We start from the raw sequence: 19,518 nt of genomic DNA on the forward strand, positions 1-19,518 counted from the left end.
CGACTAATAGCTTTATATCTTCATTTAATCCATCTTCAAACTGTTTGCACATTGTAGTCTCGGTCGAAATGCACTCTCTAGCATATTTACTTAACCAAACAAATTCTCTTTCATATTCAAACACTGACACACGACCCTGCTTGAGCTCTAGAAATTCTTTACATTTCTGATTCAGAAACCTCTGACTGATATATTTCTTACAGAATTCAAATTGGAAGAATTCCCAAGTAATCCATTCTCTTGGCACTACAGAAGTCCATGTATTCCACCACTGGTAAGCTAAATCTTTTAGTAGAGATACAACATACTTTACACATGCAGTCGGTGAACAGGATAACTCATCAAAAACCCTGATGGTTTTCTCTAACCAGAATTCAGCTCTCTCAGGATCATCTTTGGTAGTAGCTCAGAATTCTTCAGCCTCATACTATGAATCTTATCAACAGGAGGCTTACTAACTCGGATTGGTTTAGTACATTGAGGAATAACGGGAACCGATTGGGGAACAGGAGGGGTGGAGGTTGTCGAGCAGTCAAGTTCGTCCGTATGAACTCGGTGAACCATTCATTCATCATTTGGAAGAAGGCTTCCTTAGCCTCTCCTCTCCAGCCCTCAAATACAGGCCTAGTGCCGCTCGAAGCTACCCCATGAATAGGGGCTTGAGCTTTACTCTCTACTTTATCGGAATCAGCTCAGTTGGATGACATTGATATATGAAAACATGTTTTTAAATTGTTAGGAGATATCACACTATCACAGGTTATATAATGGCATGTATAGCTAGACTCGTATACGCTACATTAGTCTAAGAATCAACTAACTCGTAGCTCTGATACCAATAAATGTAACACCCCTAACCCGTATCCATTGCCGGTACAGGGTTATAGAGCATTACTAAACTTTCAGATTAGACAGACAGAAATCTCAAACATTTCATATAATTTATTATTCGTGTCACAAACTAATCAAATTTATACATATTGTCCTTAATCCGAGCCCTCAAGGCCCCAAATGCACCTTTGAAACAAATCGGGACTATATTGAAAGTTTAGAGAATTTTTCGTCAACTTATAAAAAATTCAAAACTGCAGGGGTCACATGGCCAAGAGACACGTCGGTGTCTTAGGCTGTGGGGGCATTCGAAATAAGGATACACGGTCATGTCCCAGCTTGTGTAACTTTCTAACTTGTGCCACACAGCCAAGCCACAAGCCTAAGTGCTAGGCCGTGTGAACATATTGGCTTGCACTTTTAAAAGATACAAGGGACACACGGTTGTGTGTCACACACGGCTAAGACATACGCTCGTGTCTCTACCCGTGTGGGGAAAAATAGGCCATTTTCCTAGCCATGTTTCTCACCCAAATTGATACTGACCTAAACACAACAATTCACATATAGCCAAGTCATAAATAGGCATCCAAAACCAACCAAAATCAAGCTTAAAACATATAATATCATCACATACAGCAAATATGCTCTTAGGCACCTCAAACGACAACTTATAACATGTAAATCTAAACATTCAATTTATCCAATTGTTTGACTAACTTATATGCATATTTGTACCAAAACCTACCACATAGATCATAAATCAAAACATAGCATTCAGTACTGTTTATGTACTTGATCTCTAGCATCAAATGGTCATATAAGTCACTTATAACTTGTGCACCAAAAATACCAATACAAACCATTCAAAATCAAACATCATTTCACATATGTGCTTTCCACAACAAGAACTAAATCACTCCAAATTATAATACATATTAACCATACCAAAACACACATCAAACATGATAAGGCCATTTACATATATATAACAAAATATACCAAAACACAGGCCAATACAAATGGCTAAAAACATAACAAAACATGTAGGCTATCATTAGCCAAAATAACCTATACATGCCATTATAACCAAAATTAGATAACCAAAAGTACCAAAATAGCTAATAGATAGTATGATATAGCTCCGTCAAGATTCCAACCTGAACGAGCTTCTGAATCACTATAAAATATGGAAAATAATACAGAGTAAGCATTTAAGCTTAGTAATTTCGTATAACACAGAATTTAACTTACCATTTAGCCACAATTTAGGTAAGTAACTTAAAGCATAACACAATTCAATTTGGCCAAAGCCTAACACATATTCATCAACCAAGTTAGCCATGTATTCATATAAAAACCAAGAATCATGTATGAGTTCAACAATTATTTAAATTCCATGTACATGTAACATCCATACCATGTATCCGTATTGAACTCATATAAACTCATAACAGAATTGTACCAGTTGAACCACTTAGAATATCGTTAGATACATGGGTAGTACACACGAGGTGTACTAAACTGTAATCCGTCAATTCCTATTCATGTATGCTCATACGAGCTGTAAATGGTAAGCTCCTCTGAGCTGAATAACAGTAAGCCCCTCTGAGTTGAATAATGGTAAGCTCATACGAGCTGAGTATCGGTAAGCTCATAAGAGCTAGAATCGGTAACCCTAATGACATGTCATTTGTATCCTACAAATTTCTAAGGTTCAAACAGGGCTTGGTAGTCATCGTACGTCGTTAGATATGCGATCGGTAATTATACATAGTAATTACACAATCTGTGTATATATGTTTCAATTAAAGTATATAAATACAAAATTTAATCACACGAACTTACCTTGATGAGGGTACGTAGATACGGAGGCGATTAATCCGAGATTTTCTCTTTACCTGATCTAACTTCGTACGAGGTCTAACTTGATCTATATGAATGAATTTAACTCAATTCAATACAAATGACATTCAATTTAGCCCAACACACATTTTTGGCAAAATTACCATTTTTCCCTTATACTTTTAATTATATGCAATTTAGTCCCTAAGCTCGAAAAATGAAATTCATTCAATTTTATCCCTACCCAAGCCTAGTCAAATTTTAATCATGCTTATAGCAGCAGATATATTTCACAATTTCACACTTTTACCACACAATTGATCACATTTCTCAATTTAATCCCTAATTGATAATTTCATAAAAAATTCCTTTACAAAAGTTGTTTATCTAACAACAACCATTCTTTTTCTACCATTAAACTTCAAAACCCTAACATATTCATCAATGGTAAAACTCAAATACTTTAATATTTTCACAAATTAGTCCCCGGGTTAGCTAGATTAAGCTACAACGATCCCGGAAACACAGAAATCATTAAAAACGAAACAAAATTAGACTTACATGCAAGGGATATACTTAGCCGAACCTTTAAGCTTCTCCAATGGTGTTTTCTATCCCTAATTTTGATACAGAGATGAGCTAATGAAGATGATACCTTATTTTTACCATATTTTACTTATTTACAAAATTAACCTTAAACCTTAAAAATTGCACAATTGCCAAGCCATGCACATCCACTATCACATTTAATGGGATAATTACCATTTAAAGACTTCTACTTTAAAGTTCTATAGCTATAATACCTTTAGCTATTAGAACTCAACTTTTGCACTTTACGCGATTTAGTCCTTTTTATACGGTAATATTATAAAATTTCTTAACAAAATTTTATACGGTAATACTATTATGCTGTAGATTATAAAATAATATTAAAATAAATTTTTTGACCTTGAATTTGTGGTCTCAAAACCACTGTTCCAATTTCACTGAAAATGAGTTGTTACAGTACAAACTTCCTACCTTATAAACTTAACAATTATTTACAATTTTAAAAATTAAGGCTTTAAAATAGGTACCCTAAATTAATCCCAGATGCGTGGCCTCTAGAGTTACCCCTCTATATGCATAATACGGTTAAAACGTTGTTTATGCCAGCCTGACGGTGTTTGGCTTGGCCTTTTCACAATCTTTGAGTCTATCCTTGGCCGTGCATTCAAGGTAAAACTCATATAAGTTTGGCTAAACTTAGTAAGACACTGTACAAAAGTATTCTTAAATACTCTATGTCCTTTCAAGAATAGAAATAAAAGCATATCATTTAAAATTCCCTAAGTGTCTTGAAGGTTTTGCCGACTTTCTGGCACAGTCGGTTTATTGCATTCTCTAAGTCAATCGATGACTGACATATCCCCTGATTTAGACATAGGCATACTCTTTTGATGACATCTTCCTCAAGGACTCAACCCCGTCTCGTTTCATCTCAAGATTCCCAACTTTCCTTTCCCAATTTGACTCATTGAAAATGACCATGTACAACTATACGGGTCGGTCACAACTATTCTAGATTAGCAGATATTTCACCATACTGTGGATTCTTACCTTAACCTCTTCTTTCCATACTGGCTTAATAGGGACTTATTACCTTACTTGACTCATACCTTCTTAATATTTAATCAGTTGCGTGGGACTCACCTTTTTAGGGAAGTTCACTTAATGTAAAATCCGTAAACTAAGCCTAGTAATTTCAAGTATACTTTTCAGGTTCTGAGTGTGAAACTAGGAATTTATGAGGTTTCTAGTAATTTTAATTTAATTTAGGAGGTTAATTTAATCTAAAATCGATTAAACAATAATCTGGAAAAATAAATTTTTTTGGAAAATTAATTTTAAAGTAATTAAATAATTATAAGTGAAAATAATTAATTTGGGTCGAAAAAGAATTTTAAAATAATTTTTATTGGGGTTAATTTGAGTTAAATTTAATTATTAATTAAATTGGGTTTAATTATAAAAAAGGAAAATTTAAAGTATTTATTTGGAAAATAAAGCTTAAAATATGAAATTTTGGAGGGAAATGATTAAATGGTAAAATAAGGGAAATGTGGGAGTGGCCATTAGGCAAATTTCCCAATTTTAAAATTCTGCTAGATTGTTTCAGCTTTAAAAACAATGCATCTAGCCTACTTTTCACACCATTTACATCATATTACAGAGCTATAAATTTCATTTTTTTTTGCATGGTTTTAAAGATTTATTATCAGAGAATAAATCCAACCATTTTCCTTCTCAAAATATTCTTTCAATTCACTCGAAATTATTCTCAAAAGTAGCACAAATTCGAAGTCAAAATATTATTTTGTTATTATTTTAATGTTTACAGCATGATTGAATGATTGTGTAAAAATTTCATTAAGAAATTTTATCATTTGAATGGTCAATTTAATAAAAAGAACTAAATCGCGTAAAGTGTAAAACTTGTATTCTAATAGCTAAAGGTATATAATAGCTATAGAATTTTAAAGTAAAGGTCCTTAAGTGGTAATTAACCCATTTGAGAGTTAGTGGATGATAGTGGCATTTGTTGTAATTATTAAATGTTTTAAAGGTTAATTAAGTAAATTAGTTAATAAAGGTTAATTAAAACAAAATCAAAATAAAAATTTTGTCCATCTTTCCTCAATTGCCAAAAATTGAAGATAGGAGAAACCAATTTAGGGTTTAAAGCATTCGACAACTCCAAGCTTAAATTGGTGAGTGATTTTGACTCGATTTTTAATGATTTCTATGTTTTGTGATCGTTGTATCTAGTACTAGCTAGCCTAGGGACTATTTTGTAAAACTGTTAAAGATTTTGAATAATTTCATTGATGAATACATGTGTATTTTGAAGTTTCTTGATAGATTATAAATGCTTGTTGATAGATTTACAAGTTTTGTTAAGTGATTTTTAGTAAAAATACAAAATAGGGATTAAATTGAGAAATGTTGAAACTTTGTGGTTAAAATGTGAAATAAATGAAAAATATGGGCTGTTAGAGGTATAATGGTAATTTAGCTAAGCATGGGTGTTTTGAAATGTGCATGAATTTGTGATTTTGTGTAATAAGGACTAAATTGTAAAAAAAGTGAAAGTTTAGGGGCTAATATGTAAAATAGCTAAAATGTATATTTTGGATTGAATTGATTAAATAGATGATTAAATGAGTTGAATTTGATATTATATAGATCAAGAAAAATGGAATTTGGAATTAGATCGAGGAAAAGATAAAGTACTTAGTTAATCGACAATTTCATCGTTTTTAAATCGAGGTAAGTTTGTATGTGATAAATTTCATTATAATAGTATTTTAAATGCTTTGATATATTATAAGTTGTGAATACGAGACTTCGGATAAGTTCGACATTGACTCTACTATAATTCGGCATTCAAAATCCCGGTTGAACCTTAGGAATAGTTTAGGATACTAGTGACATGGCATTAGGGGATACATGTGTTGGGTTCGGGCTATGAATATCGGCTGAATTGGCTTCGGGCCATGTTACCAGTATTTCGGACATAAGTTACCTTGATTTGGCTTCAGGCCATGGTATATGTACTTAGTTTGTGAGACTCCGGAGTATCCGACCTCTATTCCGAATGGTTCAACGGTAAACGAAAGAGATAATTGTGTATGTGAAAAGTTTGTTAGCCAATAAATGTTAATTGTTGTTATATTCAAATTGTTGAATTATAATCTTAAGATTTCATTAAGTTTATTTCATACGAGCTTACTAAGCTATAAAGCTTACTTTGTGTATTTCTCTGTGTTTTATAGTTTTCAAAGCTAGTCGGACTCAGGGATCGTTGGAGATCGCATACACTATCTACCTATCTCTTGGTACCTATGAACTTTGGTATTTTAAGTATATGGCATGTATAGGGACTTTGGTCATTTAGGTTATGACCTGTTAATGATTTTGGCCATATGAATTGGTATTGTAAATGTTTATGTTTTGGTATGTATATAAATAGTCATAAGTGATGGCTTATTTTGGTCTATTTTGGTATGGTTGAATCATATATATATATATGACTATACTTTGTGAAATATGTTAAATGATTAAGGTTGGATACATGATGCTTGTTGAAAATAAGTAAATTGAACGTCAATAGGTGGTGATTTGTGAATTGATATGTTTGTGGAATTGAGCATATTGATGCATATTTGTCAATGGTCATTTTGATGATTTGAGAAGACAAGGATTGGCATGAATTTAGATGGCAATATATGGTATTTATGTTTTGTGTTGGTTGGTGTAGGAATTGGTATAAGTTATGCTTGATTTGGAATTGAATTATATGCCTATTGATGCTATGTTATGTGCCATATAAGTTGTGTAGGTGTGCCTAATTTTGGGTGGCAAAATGGCTTGGTGAATAGCCTATTTTTGTCCACACAGGCAGAGACACGGGCGTTTGTCTCAGTCGTGTATGGCACACGGTCATGTTACACGACCGTGTCCTCAGGTGTGGTTTTAGAAATCAAGTTATTATGCTCTACACGGCCGTGTGACTTGACCGTGTGGCATAAGTCAGTAAACCCTACAGGTTTGGCACAACCTAGCACACGGGCTGGTACACGGGTGTGTATGGCCATTTTTAGGGCAAACGGGCTAGCCACACAGGTGTGTGTGTTGGCCGTGTGACCCAAGTCAGAGAGTTACACGGGGTTGGACACGGGCTGGGACACGGCCATGTGCTCTCATTACGAATATCCACACGACCTGTGACACGAGCATGTCTGGTTTGGTCCTGAATAATGTGTCCCCTGTTTTGAGAATAATGTTATAAGTGTTCCAAATGTTTCCAAAGTTATTGGTTTGGTCCTGAACCACTCCCAATGTATGTTTAGGGCCTCGTAGGCTGGTATTAGGGACAAATTGATTGAGATTGAATGATGATTGTATGAATTGATTAAATGTATGTGAAAAGTATGTATAAATGTGTTGTAAGTCTGGTAAAGCTCCGTAACCCTATTCCGGCGTTGAATACTGGTGAGGGATATTACATGTTCTCATTTGTGACAAGGTAAAAATCATTTCTTAATAAATATGTAGTTTGTATATTAAACATTATTTATTTATTATAAGTTTGAATTAACATATCGCTTATATAGGTGGAACCATAAGTCGAGTTAAGTGGGACTACTTGACCAACCAACTCGAAGATATCAAACTACTGTTAAATCAACGTTCAGAAGCTGAAGTTAGTTACTTATTCTTTCCAACCTATAATAATTACGCAATTACTTGTAAAATAAAAATTTGTACATAATAGAATTTACAATTGTGCACTACAATTTCAATAGATGTCCAGTGTCGAGTCAGATATAATAAAATGCGTCCCTCTGAAATTTTTAAACAATCAGAGAATATGGGACGCGAAGATGCCGTTGATAATGTACGTGATGATGGAAATGTACGAATCGAATCGAGTGATGCGATAGTTTAGGTGGATGCAACAAATTCTATCGCCATCGTGATACATGGATGAACTGCACAAAGTGGACCTATGGCGGAAAAATGACGAGAATTGACGAGATATTCACAAATAATACATCAACGCTTGAGATCGTAGGATGGAAATCTTACCCATTCGCGAACCATTTTTCTTAGAGGACATGATGGCCTGTTTGAAGAACTTGTCATGGTTCAGACTGCGAGAAAGCCATATTTGCTATTTGTTGAGGCGAGGAGTAGACAACTTTGTCAGAAGAGGGAACGACGATCGTCCTAGGAGTGTAGGTTCGCAGGCGGTCATGCATCGAGTTCGTCATTGACTCCAACTGAACAAGTGTCACCTATGTCTATGCCATGTCCTGATTAATTCGCTTCACTTACTCCTATTTATTTCACTAAAATCGTGTTTTTTTCACAATCACCACACTACGACTATATCCATGTTTCTACCCCTCCTGCAGGTATATATTTTGGGGCACCGACATTCCTCGCATTTTACACCCTCATGTCGACGTCGATGCCGACACAAATGCTGAGTTAGATATCGACGTATGTCTCGTCACCAATGATGATGCTGATGTCGACATTGATCCAATTATCGATGCCAGTGATGATGCCCGGGTCAACATCGATGTATTCGAGTTTTGCAACACCTTACGGTTACACACTGATTATAACAGCTCATTTTATGGACAAATCGGAACAATGGTTTCAGGACCACGAATTTGACATAGAAAGATTTATTTTATTATTTTTTATGGTCTACAATTTCATGGAATTGTTTCATGAAAATTTCGTTCGAAAATTTTATTGATTGGGCACTTAATTTAGCTAAAGGACTAAATTATAATAAGTGTAAAATGTATGTTCTAGAAGCTAGAGGTGTCTAATTGCTATGAAATTTTAAATTGGAGGTCCTTAATTGGTAATTAAACCATTTTACTTTAAGTTGGACAAAAATGGAGATGAAGTAAGAGAATTTTTATGTTTTAAGTTAGGAGCATTTTGGTAATTTGGTTAATAAATGAGTTAATAAGCAAAATAAAGCCAAAATTTTGTCCATCTTCTTTCTACATGACTAAAATTTTGGAGAAGCCATAGCTAGGTTTTAGCCAAAGCTTTCAAGCTCGATTGTAAGTCCGTTCTTGCCCCGTTTTTAATGATTTTTATGTTTTTGAAGTTGTCTTAACCTAATCTAGCTATTTCAAGGACTAATTTGAAAGAAAGATGAAATCTAAATTTTTACCCATGTTAGATATTTGTGTATTTTGATGTCTAATGGTAGAAAATGCATGTTTGGTGTTAGATAAACAACTTTTGCTAAGAGATTTTCAGTAAAAATGTCAAAAAGGACTTATTTGTAAAAGTTATAAAATAAATAGAAAAAATGTGATTAAGTGGGAAAATGTGGGCTGGTGTAAGTATGAAAATGGTTCGGCTAGGCTTGGGTCTTAAAGAAATTGAATACATTTCAATTTACGAGCCTAGGGACTAAATTATAAAAATGTGAAACATTAGGGGCAAAAATGTAATTTTTTCATAATATGATTTTTGGGCTAAATTGAATAATTTGAGTATTAAATGAGTTAAATTTATTATTATAGATCAAGAAAAACAAGGTTCGGACCTAGATCGGGGGAAAACAAAGTGTTTGACGATTAGGTCGAATTTTACTATTTTTGTACCGAGGTAAGTTCGTATGAAAATAATGCATTGTTATATTTATGTTTTAAATGCTTTAATATTGTATGAATTGTGATTGACTCTCTGGATGTATTCGACAAAGTTTTGACAAACAAGAAATCCTAGTTGAACCTTAGGAATAGAATAGGTTACGAGTGACATGTCACTAGGAACCCATGTGTATATGTGATTATGTAATCCGGGTGCTGGTCTTGTACGTCCTACCAGTGGCTGGGTAGTCCAGCATGTGTTGCGAATACCTGACAGCTTGTGTAAGCAGCACTATGTAGCTACGTCCTAACTGACAGCTTGTGTGAGTAGGCCCATGAATAGCTCAAAAACGAGCCCATATGTATTATGAGATATGAGGTGGCTTCGGTTACATATATGACACTTATGTGCAAGATTTTTGAGTACCCATTAATATTCCGAGTGTTCAACGGGAATGTCAAAGTTGTGAAAGGATATGGTTATGTTGCGAGTTGGTACAGGTATGTACGTAAAACTTATAAGTAATGAGCTCGATATGTGATGAACTTTTAGTAGGATTATGATTGGGTAAGTTATGATTATGAGATTTTGATAACATTCATGTTAATCGTCATCATATTAATTGTATGTTAAATGTGTGGTTATGATGCTCATTATTTGCATAGGAACTTACTAAGCTATATAGCTTACTCCCCTTTCTTTCCCTTGTTTTATATGTCACCAAGCTAGCTCGGGGTTCAGAGATCACCGAAGATCCATTCACACTATCAAAAAATATTTTGGTACCACTGAATTCAACATTTTGAGTTATGGCATGTATAGAGGACTTGGTAATTGTGTTATGCATCATAATTAATTTGGCCAAATGTGTTGACTTATATTGGTTAGTAATTCATTTTGTATAAGGCAATTGAAAATGGGCTAATATTGGTTATAAGTATATTCATATAATGATTTCTTTCATGAATGATGTGTTGATGTCTTGGTTGTGGATGTTTGGTTGTATGTATATGCTTGGATTGGTGTTATGTTATGTTGTATAAGTGTGTGCATTAAAGGGTGGAAAAATGGCTTGGTAAATAGCTTTATTTTATCCACATGGGTAGACACACGGGCATGTGTCTAGACCGTGTGCGACATACGGCTTGCTCCATGGGCATGTGTATAGGCCGTGTATCCCCTGCACCCTAATTTTTTTTTTTTTTTTTGCAAAATAGAATGCCCAATATTGAGCACATGGGTAGAGACACGGTCGTGTGTCTCAACTGTGCGAGGGCCACGACCTAGGACACAAGCGCGTGTTCTGAGCGTGTAAAGTCTGCACATATTTAATGATCATATATTTTAAATCGACCACACGGCCTAGCACACGGGCGTGTGACTTGGTCGTGTGTCTTCAATTTGTTCTTGGGTGACAAATAAAGAGTTACACGGGGTCGGGACATGGGTGTGTCACGGCCTGCCCACACATGTGTGTCCCATCTCCATATGGGCATGTGACCCCTATTTAGTGAAAAATATTCTAAATTTTTGTAAAATTCTCTAAAGTTCTCTGTTTAGTCCCGAACCACTTCCAAAGCAAGTTTTGGGCCTCATAGGCTCGTATTAGGGACTTTATGATTAATGCAAATGGTTTTAATTTGGACGCAAATGTATAACCCGAAATTGTATGTCTGTTCGTGTGATAAGTCTGGTAATGCCTCGTACCTTATTCCAGCGTGGAATACAGGTAAGGGGTGTTACATTTAGTGGTATCAGAGCTACATTTTAGTCGATTCTCAGACTAGCATAGCATGTGTAAATGGATCCCGATCGAGCTGTAATAGTACGATGACTCTTAACAATTTTAAACTGTGTTTTCATATAGTAAATGGATCCCAACCGAGCTGTAGCTGATGATGTAGGAAGCAATACGCCGGTTCTGGCTCAAGGGGCAGCGTCATCTAAAAATAGACCTTCCATGGTCAGTCAGGGAGGAGGAGCTAGGGAAGCCTTACTCCACATGATGAACGAGTGGTATTCAGAGTTTGGTCGAACAAATTCGAATGCTCAACATCCTCCACCCCCTCCTTATCCCCAATTGATTCTCGTAGCTCCTTAAGGTGTGGAATTGGTAAGACTAAATAGGCCTGCGGTTGATAAGATTTGAAAGCAAGGGGCTGAAGAATTCAGGGCTAATGTAGATGATGACCCCGATAGAGCCGAGTTCTGGCTTGAGAATACTATCAGGGTATTTGATGAGTTATCATGTACACCCGATGAATGCTTGAAATGTGCTATATCATTATTAAAGGACACAGTATGTCACTGGTGGAAGACACTAGTATCTGTGGTACAGAGAGAGAGGTTTACACTAGATGTAACACCCCGAACCCGAGACCATCGCCGGTGTCGGACACGAGGGGTTAACAAGCCAAGTTCACATATTTTGCCCACTAATTTGACATTTCGGTCAGTGGAAATCGCATCACCGTCGCTTTAAAATCATATCTCGAGTTTCAAAACTCGGAACCGGTTTCAGTAAATTTTCCACGAATTTAGACTCATGTATCCATCCATGGATTTATTTCTAGAATTTCAATTTCTGATAGACTAATCACGTGCGATGGATCGGATCTATAGCGTCGAAGCATCGAAGCGTGAAAGACATCGTGAACCTTTTCGAGTTCGGGGCAAAATCAAACGATATGCCACCGGACCGACTCGCCGGATATCTCATATGGCCCAATGAACCTCGGGCTCAACTTGCCCTTACGGCGAATCGAGTATCTTTTTCCAAGGCGATACCTTGAGAAACACTTTATCACCCACGATACTCGATATCCTTACGCTTCAGTCGCGCACGACTTCTCGACGATCGGAGGCTATCTTCGACTTTCACGGATTACTTTCACTTTCATTCAGCATCTCTAATCAAATCCACCCGAAAATCTTGCTTTCACCAAGCTCACCAAAACAATGGTGTACGGCATTTACGACCGTACAAGGCCTCGTAGGGTGCCATCTTAATACTTGATTGAAAGTTGTTGTTGTAAGCGAATTCAATCAACGGCAAATACCGCTTCCCATGAACCACTAAACTCGAGGACGCAACATCTTAACATATCCTCAAGTATCCGAATTATCCGCTCGGATTGACCATCGATTTGGGGGTGAAAGGCGGTCTTGAAATGCAACTTGGTACCCAAAGCTTCTTGCAACTTTTTCCAAAATCGCGAGGTAAATCTCGGATCTTTATCCGACACGATAGAAATAGGCACCCCGTGTAATCTCACAATCTAAGAAACGTACAATTCGGCTAATTTGTCCATTGAAAAATCCGTACGTACGGGGACAAAGTGGGCCGACTTAGTCAATCGATCTACCACGACCCAAACCGCATCCTTCTTACTTGCGACAATGGCAGTCCGGATACAAAGTCCATTGTGACTCGATCCCATTTCCACTCGGGTATCGTGATTGGTGAAGTAATCTCAAGGCACCGATGTTCCGCTTTCACTTGTTGACATATTAAACATCTCAAACAAAGTCGGAGATGTCTCGCTTATACCATGCCACCAAAACCGACGTTTCAAATCGTTGTACATCTTCGTACTCCCGGGTGGATTGCCATTCGGCTACAATGGGCTTCATTCGAATTATCGAAATGAGTTCAATTCTTTGGAACACACAGACGACTTTTGAACCTCAAACAATGGTCATCATCGATTTGAAATTCCGAGTCCTTGTTCGGCACACACTCAAATTTCGTTTTGCGCCAACTCGTCGTCGACTTTCCGAGCTTCTCGAATTTGATGTATCAACGGTGGTTTGGCTTTCAATTCAGCTACTAATACACTATCGGATCGAGCAGACAAGTGCACGTTCATCGCTCGTAAGCGAATAATGATTTACGACTCAAGGCATCCGCAACCACATTCGCCTTTCCCGGTGATAGTCAATGATCACTCATAATCCTTTAACAGCTCGAGCCAACGTCTTTGTCGCAGATTTAAGTCTCTTTGGGTCATCAAATATTTGAGACTTTTGTGATCCGAGTACACATGGCACCTTTCACCAAATAAGTAATGTCGCCATATCTTTAAAGCGAACACAATGGCGCCAATTCGAGATCATGGGTCGGATAATTTTTCTCGTGTGGCTTTAATTGCCTCGACGCATAGGCCACAACTCGACCTTCTTGCATCAATCGCAACCTAACCCAAGGAGGGGCGTCACTATAGATGACAAACTCTTTGCCGATTCGGGTTGCACTAAAATTGGGGCTTCACCAAATAAGTTTTCATTGATCGAAACTTTTTGGCATTTCTCCGTCCATTCGAACTTAACATCCTTTTGGAGTAAGCCGTCATAGGCGTGGCTATCGTTGAGAAGCCTTTTACAAATCGTCGGTAATAACCGCAAGCCCCAAAAAGCTTGAACCTCGGTAATATTTCTGGAGGCTTCCAATTAAGTATGGCTGAAATTTTATTCGGCCGACTCGAATACCGTCTGAATACCACATGACCCAAGAAGCTAACCTCTCTTAACCGAACTCACACTTGCTGAACTTAGCATATAATTGCTTATTCCGTAAAATTTGCAGCACTAACCGCGGTGTTCAAAGATGTTCGGTCTCATTTCTTGAATAGACCAAGATGTCACCAATGAACACGACTACTTAATCGATCCAAATATGGTCGAAGATCCGATTCATTAAATCCATAAATACTACGGGGGCATTAGTGAGCCCAAACGGCATCACTAGGAACTCATAGTGACCATATCTTGTTACGAAGGCGGTCTTGGGTGCGTCCGAATCTCGGATTCGCAATTGATAATAGCCCGATCTCAAATCTATTTTCGAGAACACCGAGGCTCCCTTGATTGATCGAACAAGTCATCGATACGTGGTAACGGATATTTGTTCTTTATCGTCGCTTTATTAACTTTGACGATAGTCGATGCACGACCGCATGGTTCCATCCTTCTTTTCACGAACAACACCGGCGCACCCAAAGGCGAGAAACTCGGCGAGCAAAACCTCTATCCACCAATTCTTGCAATCGAGCTTTCAACTCCATTAATTCCGTTGGTGCCATACGATACGGAGCTATCGAAATTGGAGTGGTACCGGTACCAATTCGATGCCAAATTCTATTTCTCGAGCAATGGTAAACCCGCAATTCTTGAGGAAAACATCCGGTATTCACAAACCACCGACCGATTCGGGTTTCTTTTCCGATTCCTTGTCATCGAAACACGTCGCAAGGCACGCCGCACCCTTTTCTTACATATTTTCGGGCCAACATTGCGATATTACACCGGCAACCCCTTTAAGTCCGTGGACTCAACCCGAATTATTTCATTATTCGCGCACCTCAAATCGATAGTCTTGCTCTTGCAATTTACAACCGCATCGTGCATGGTCAACCAATCCAAACCAAGAATAACGTCGAACTCATCAAGCGGCAAAAGCATCAAGTCTGCGGAAAACAAAAACCTCGGAACACTAGGGGACTTTTCTTGCACACTTTGTTGACAAGCACGTAATGACCCAAGGGTTTGACACTCGAATTACAAACTCGAGAGACTCAATAGGCAAAGTCTTCTTGGATGCTAAGGTTTCACATATATAAGAATGAGTAGAACCGGGGTCAACCAAAGCAATCACATTAGTATTGAAAAGAGTCAAAGTACCAGTAATGACATCGGAGAGGCGGCATCCTCGGCGTGCGCGTATGGCATAAGTCCTAGCAGAGCACAAGCCTCGGATCGATGGTAGCATCTCTAGATCCTCTCGACCGCCATGACATTACCCATATTTCTAGGTGGCCTACCTCGGCGATGATAGCACCCGGGTTTCCACTCGACTTACATTCTGCTCATGCATCCTCGGGCAATCCTTCATAAAGTGGTCGGCCGACCCACACTTATAGCAGAGGCGATCACGAAACCAACAGCTCCCGAATGCCATTTGCCACAATGTGGACACTCGCCTCTCTCGGCGATCATTTCCACCATCGGCGATCGAAGTGACTCGTGTGATCACGGGGTCGATCGCGTCCTCGTCTAGAAAAGCCCAAACGCCTCTAGACCGGCTCGCATCGTCTCGAAATCTCTTCGATGCTTGTTGAAGAGACTTTCCGAGGACCTCTTTCGAATTCTCCGGTTCCCACATCGACTTTTTGTTTCTCCTTTCTAAGCTCTTCGGCTTTACAAGCTCGCTCAACAAGTACTACGAACTCTCGTATCTCGAGAATGCCAACGAACATCCTTATATCATCATTCAGTCCATCCTCGGCGTTTACACATAATGGCTTGGACGAAATGCATTCTCGCGCATCTGGCTAAGCCTCACAAATTTTCGTTCGTAGTCAGATGGCGACATAGAACCTTGCTTAAGGTCAAGGAATTCCCTTTGCTTTTGGTCGATGAATCTCGATGATATACTTTTTTGAACTCGGTTTGAAAGAATTCCCAAGTCACTTGCTCTCTAGGTACCACGAAGTCGAGTACTCCACCAATAGTAGGCGGACTCACGTAGTAAGGAGATGGTACACTTTAAGCACTCATCGGTGTACAGGATAGCTCATCGAGCACCGGATAGTGTTATCCAACCAAAATTCAGCTCGCTCGGCATCATCATCATCCGTAGCCTTAAATTCAGTGGCCCCATGTTTTGAATCCTATCGATGGGGGCTTACTTGACCTTATTTGGTCGATTCACGGAAGGTATTGTAGGTGCGGGGTTGCATTTGTCGGGAATGGAGGTTGTGGAACAGTAGTGTTAGTTCGAATGTATTGGTTAAACCATTCGTTCATCACACTATAAAAGGCTTGCCTAGCCTCATCATTCGGATTGCTGGCCATAGGTTGAGAGTCCGGCGCTGTCCCTTGTGCGGGAGCAGCGCCACACTCTCCACATCATCAGCTATTGCTCGGTTGGGATCGGGATCCATTGCTATAAACAAACTCAAAGTCAAATTGTCAGAAATCACCACACTATCGATTCATCATTTAATTGCATGTATAGCTAGACCCCAAACACCTCACGGTAGTCCTAGAATCGACTAAACCATGGCTCTGATACCAATAAAATTGTAACACCCCGAACCCGAGACCATCGCCGGTGTCGGACACGAGGGGTTAACAAGCCAAGTTCACATATTTTGCCCACCAATTTGACATTTCCAGTCAGGCTGGAAAACTGCGTCACCGTCGCCTTAAAAATCATATCTCGAGTTTCAAAACTCAGAAACTGGTTTCGTAAATTTTCCCTGAATTTAGACTCATGTATCCATCCATGGATTTATTTCTAGAATTTTTGGTTGGGCCAATTGGTACAGTTTATTAGTTAAAGTCACCCATGTTACAGGGATCGACTGCTCTGACCTTCGTGCGTTATAACTTGAATATCTCTCTGTACAGGGCTTTAATGCTGGTGCTGTTTGTTTCTAATGAAACTAGACTCAAAATGGAATCTTTACATATAAGGCATGACTCCTAATTCTTTCTGGATAATTTATAGTAAATTTTTAAAGTTGCGACAGGGGACCCAGAAACCGTTCTGGCCCTGTCTCACAATAGCCTTAATATCTCTTAACATGTAACTCCTATGACCATTTCGTTTCTTCCATATGAAAATAGACTCATAAAGGTTCATTTACATATCTTATTCACTATTTAATACCATTCCTACAAATTTTGGTGATTTTTCACATTCACGTCACTGCAGCTGGCAGCATCTGTTTTTAAGGTAGGTCTTACCTATTTTGTAGTCTCCATGAACCAACTAGTCTTGCCATACAAAGGTTCATATATGATCAATTTAACCATACCAATGGCTGATCATGTGACCAACACTCCCATTTCCAATCCATAATCACATCATGACACCATATATATACATACAACCCAAAAATAGTCTAAGTTCATGCTTCCTTTTACGAGCCATTTTCGCATGGCCGTATACATATACATCACCACATTTTTAAACCAACAAGGGGTAGTCCTATACATGCCATTTCAAATTCCAACCAAAATTATACCAAGATGGAGGCTCTGATAGTGTAGATTACTTTGACTTTAATGATCCCGAATCCGATTGCTATCGAGCAGAATCTATAAAACTGAGAGCCAAAGCAACGGGGTAAGCATATTTATGCTTAGTAAGTCTCAAGCAATAAAATCAGCTTTAATTAAAGCAATACATTCACATCGCCAAATGCATCATTTCATTAATACACGTTCACATAATCATACTTACTTCACCATCCCAACTCTTATGTTCATACACAAATAACGGCTTCGTTAAGGCCGATAACTCGTTCCATCATAGGAGCGGATATTCATACGCTCTTACTCCTAGCGCGCAAAGCACACACCACACTTACCTTGTCATTGGGAAATGTCACAAGTGCATTAGCTGAAATTTTCCAGCAAGCTTTATAATTTTCAAATCACATACCTTGAGTTTAACCGGATGTCGCTACTCGTTCAAACGCCGGGACATAGCCGGTTATGGTAACCCGCACCAAGGCCTACGGGACTTAACCCGGATATCACGATTTGCACAAATGCCTTGGTCTTAGCCGGATTTAACAACTTGCACGAATGCCTTGGTCTTAGCCGGATGTAGCCACTAGCACAATTGCCTTGGTCTTAACCGGATATAATTTCCAGCATTAACGTCTTGAGGCTTAGCCAGATATCATTCAATTTCTCATGCGCACATACATCAATAATCATTGGACATACATATTTCATTTTCGTTACTAAGGCTCAAACACAATTATAATCACTAGCATAATCACCTTCGGGACTTAGCCCGGGTATCATTCAAATACTCATACACACATAATCAATAATCAATACACATCCATACTTCATTTCACATAATTCAAGTAGGGTCACTTCTTGAGGACTTACCTCGGATGTTGTCGAACGGCTTTTACGGCTATTCGATCACTTTTTCCTTCCCCTTGTCCAATTGTGGCCCTTTTAGCTCTTGAGCTAATTCAAACAAATTCAATTTATTAAAACCTCATTGTGCTAGCTTATGGCCGAATATGACAAGGAGTTTAAATGGTCATATGGCCACCCTTTAGCTTGAATACACAATGGTCATGCACATTTTATACTACATCAAGCAATTCAATACAATTTATTCGAGCATCAAGGAAAAGCTAAGGCCTTCAATAGGCTACCCAAGGCGAATATTCATGTACATGTTGAGGCCAATTATGCACTTAATACCTCACAAAAACAGCATGCATTTTACTAGTTAATGCTTTGCATATTGTAGCTCAAAACTTATAATATAGCATCAAGCACTCATATGTGTGCTAGGCGAATGTGCTTGCAATTTCACAATTATTTTCAACATCTTCTTCTTTAAACTAACATATTCATCACTTCCTTCATAACCAAAACATCATGTGCAACATATATATACATATATGAGCATGGCCGAATTTCAAGGTGTCCATAGCCATCCAAAACACAAATTTTAACTAACATGCAAGAAGCATGAATCATGCTCATGAATGCATCATGGCGAATATGACAATCATGCCCTTTTCAACTTCAATCATGGTTGAACAAAAGAAAACTCAAAATCTTACTCAAGAGTAGACAATCCATCATTGCATGCATCATCATCAAGCTTCACACTTAGCATGCAATGGC

The sequence above is a fragment of the Gossypium arboreum genome, chromosome 3 (genome assembly GCF_025698485.1).
Source record: "Gossypium arboreum isolate Shixiya-1 chromosome 3, ASM2569848v2, whole genome shotgun sequence".
NCBI lineage: Eukaryota > Viridiplantae > Streptophyta > Magnoliopsida > Malvales > Malvaceae > Gossypium > Gossypium arboreum.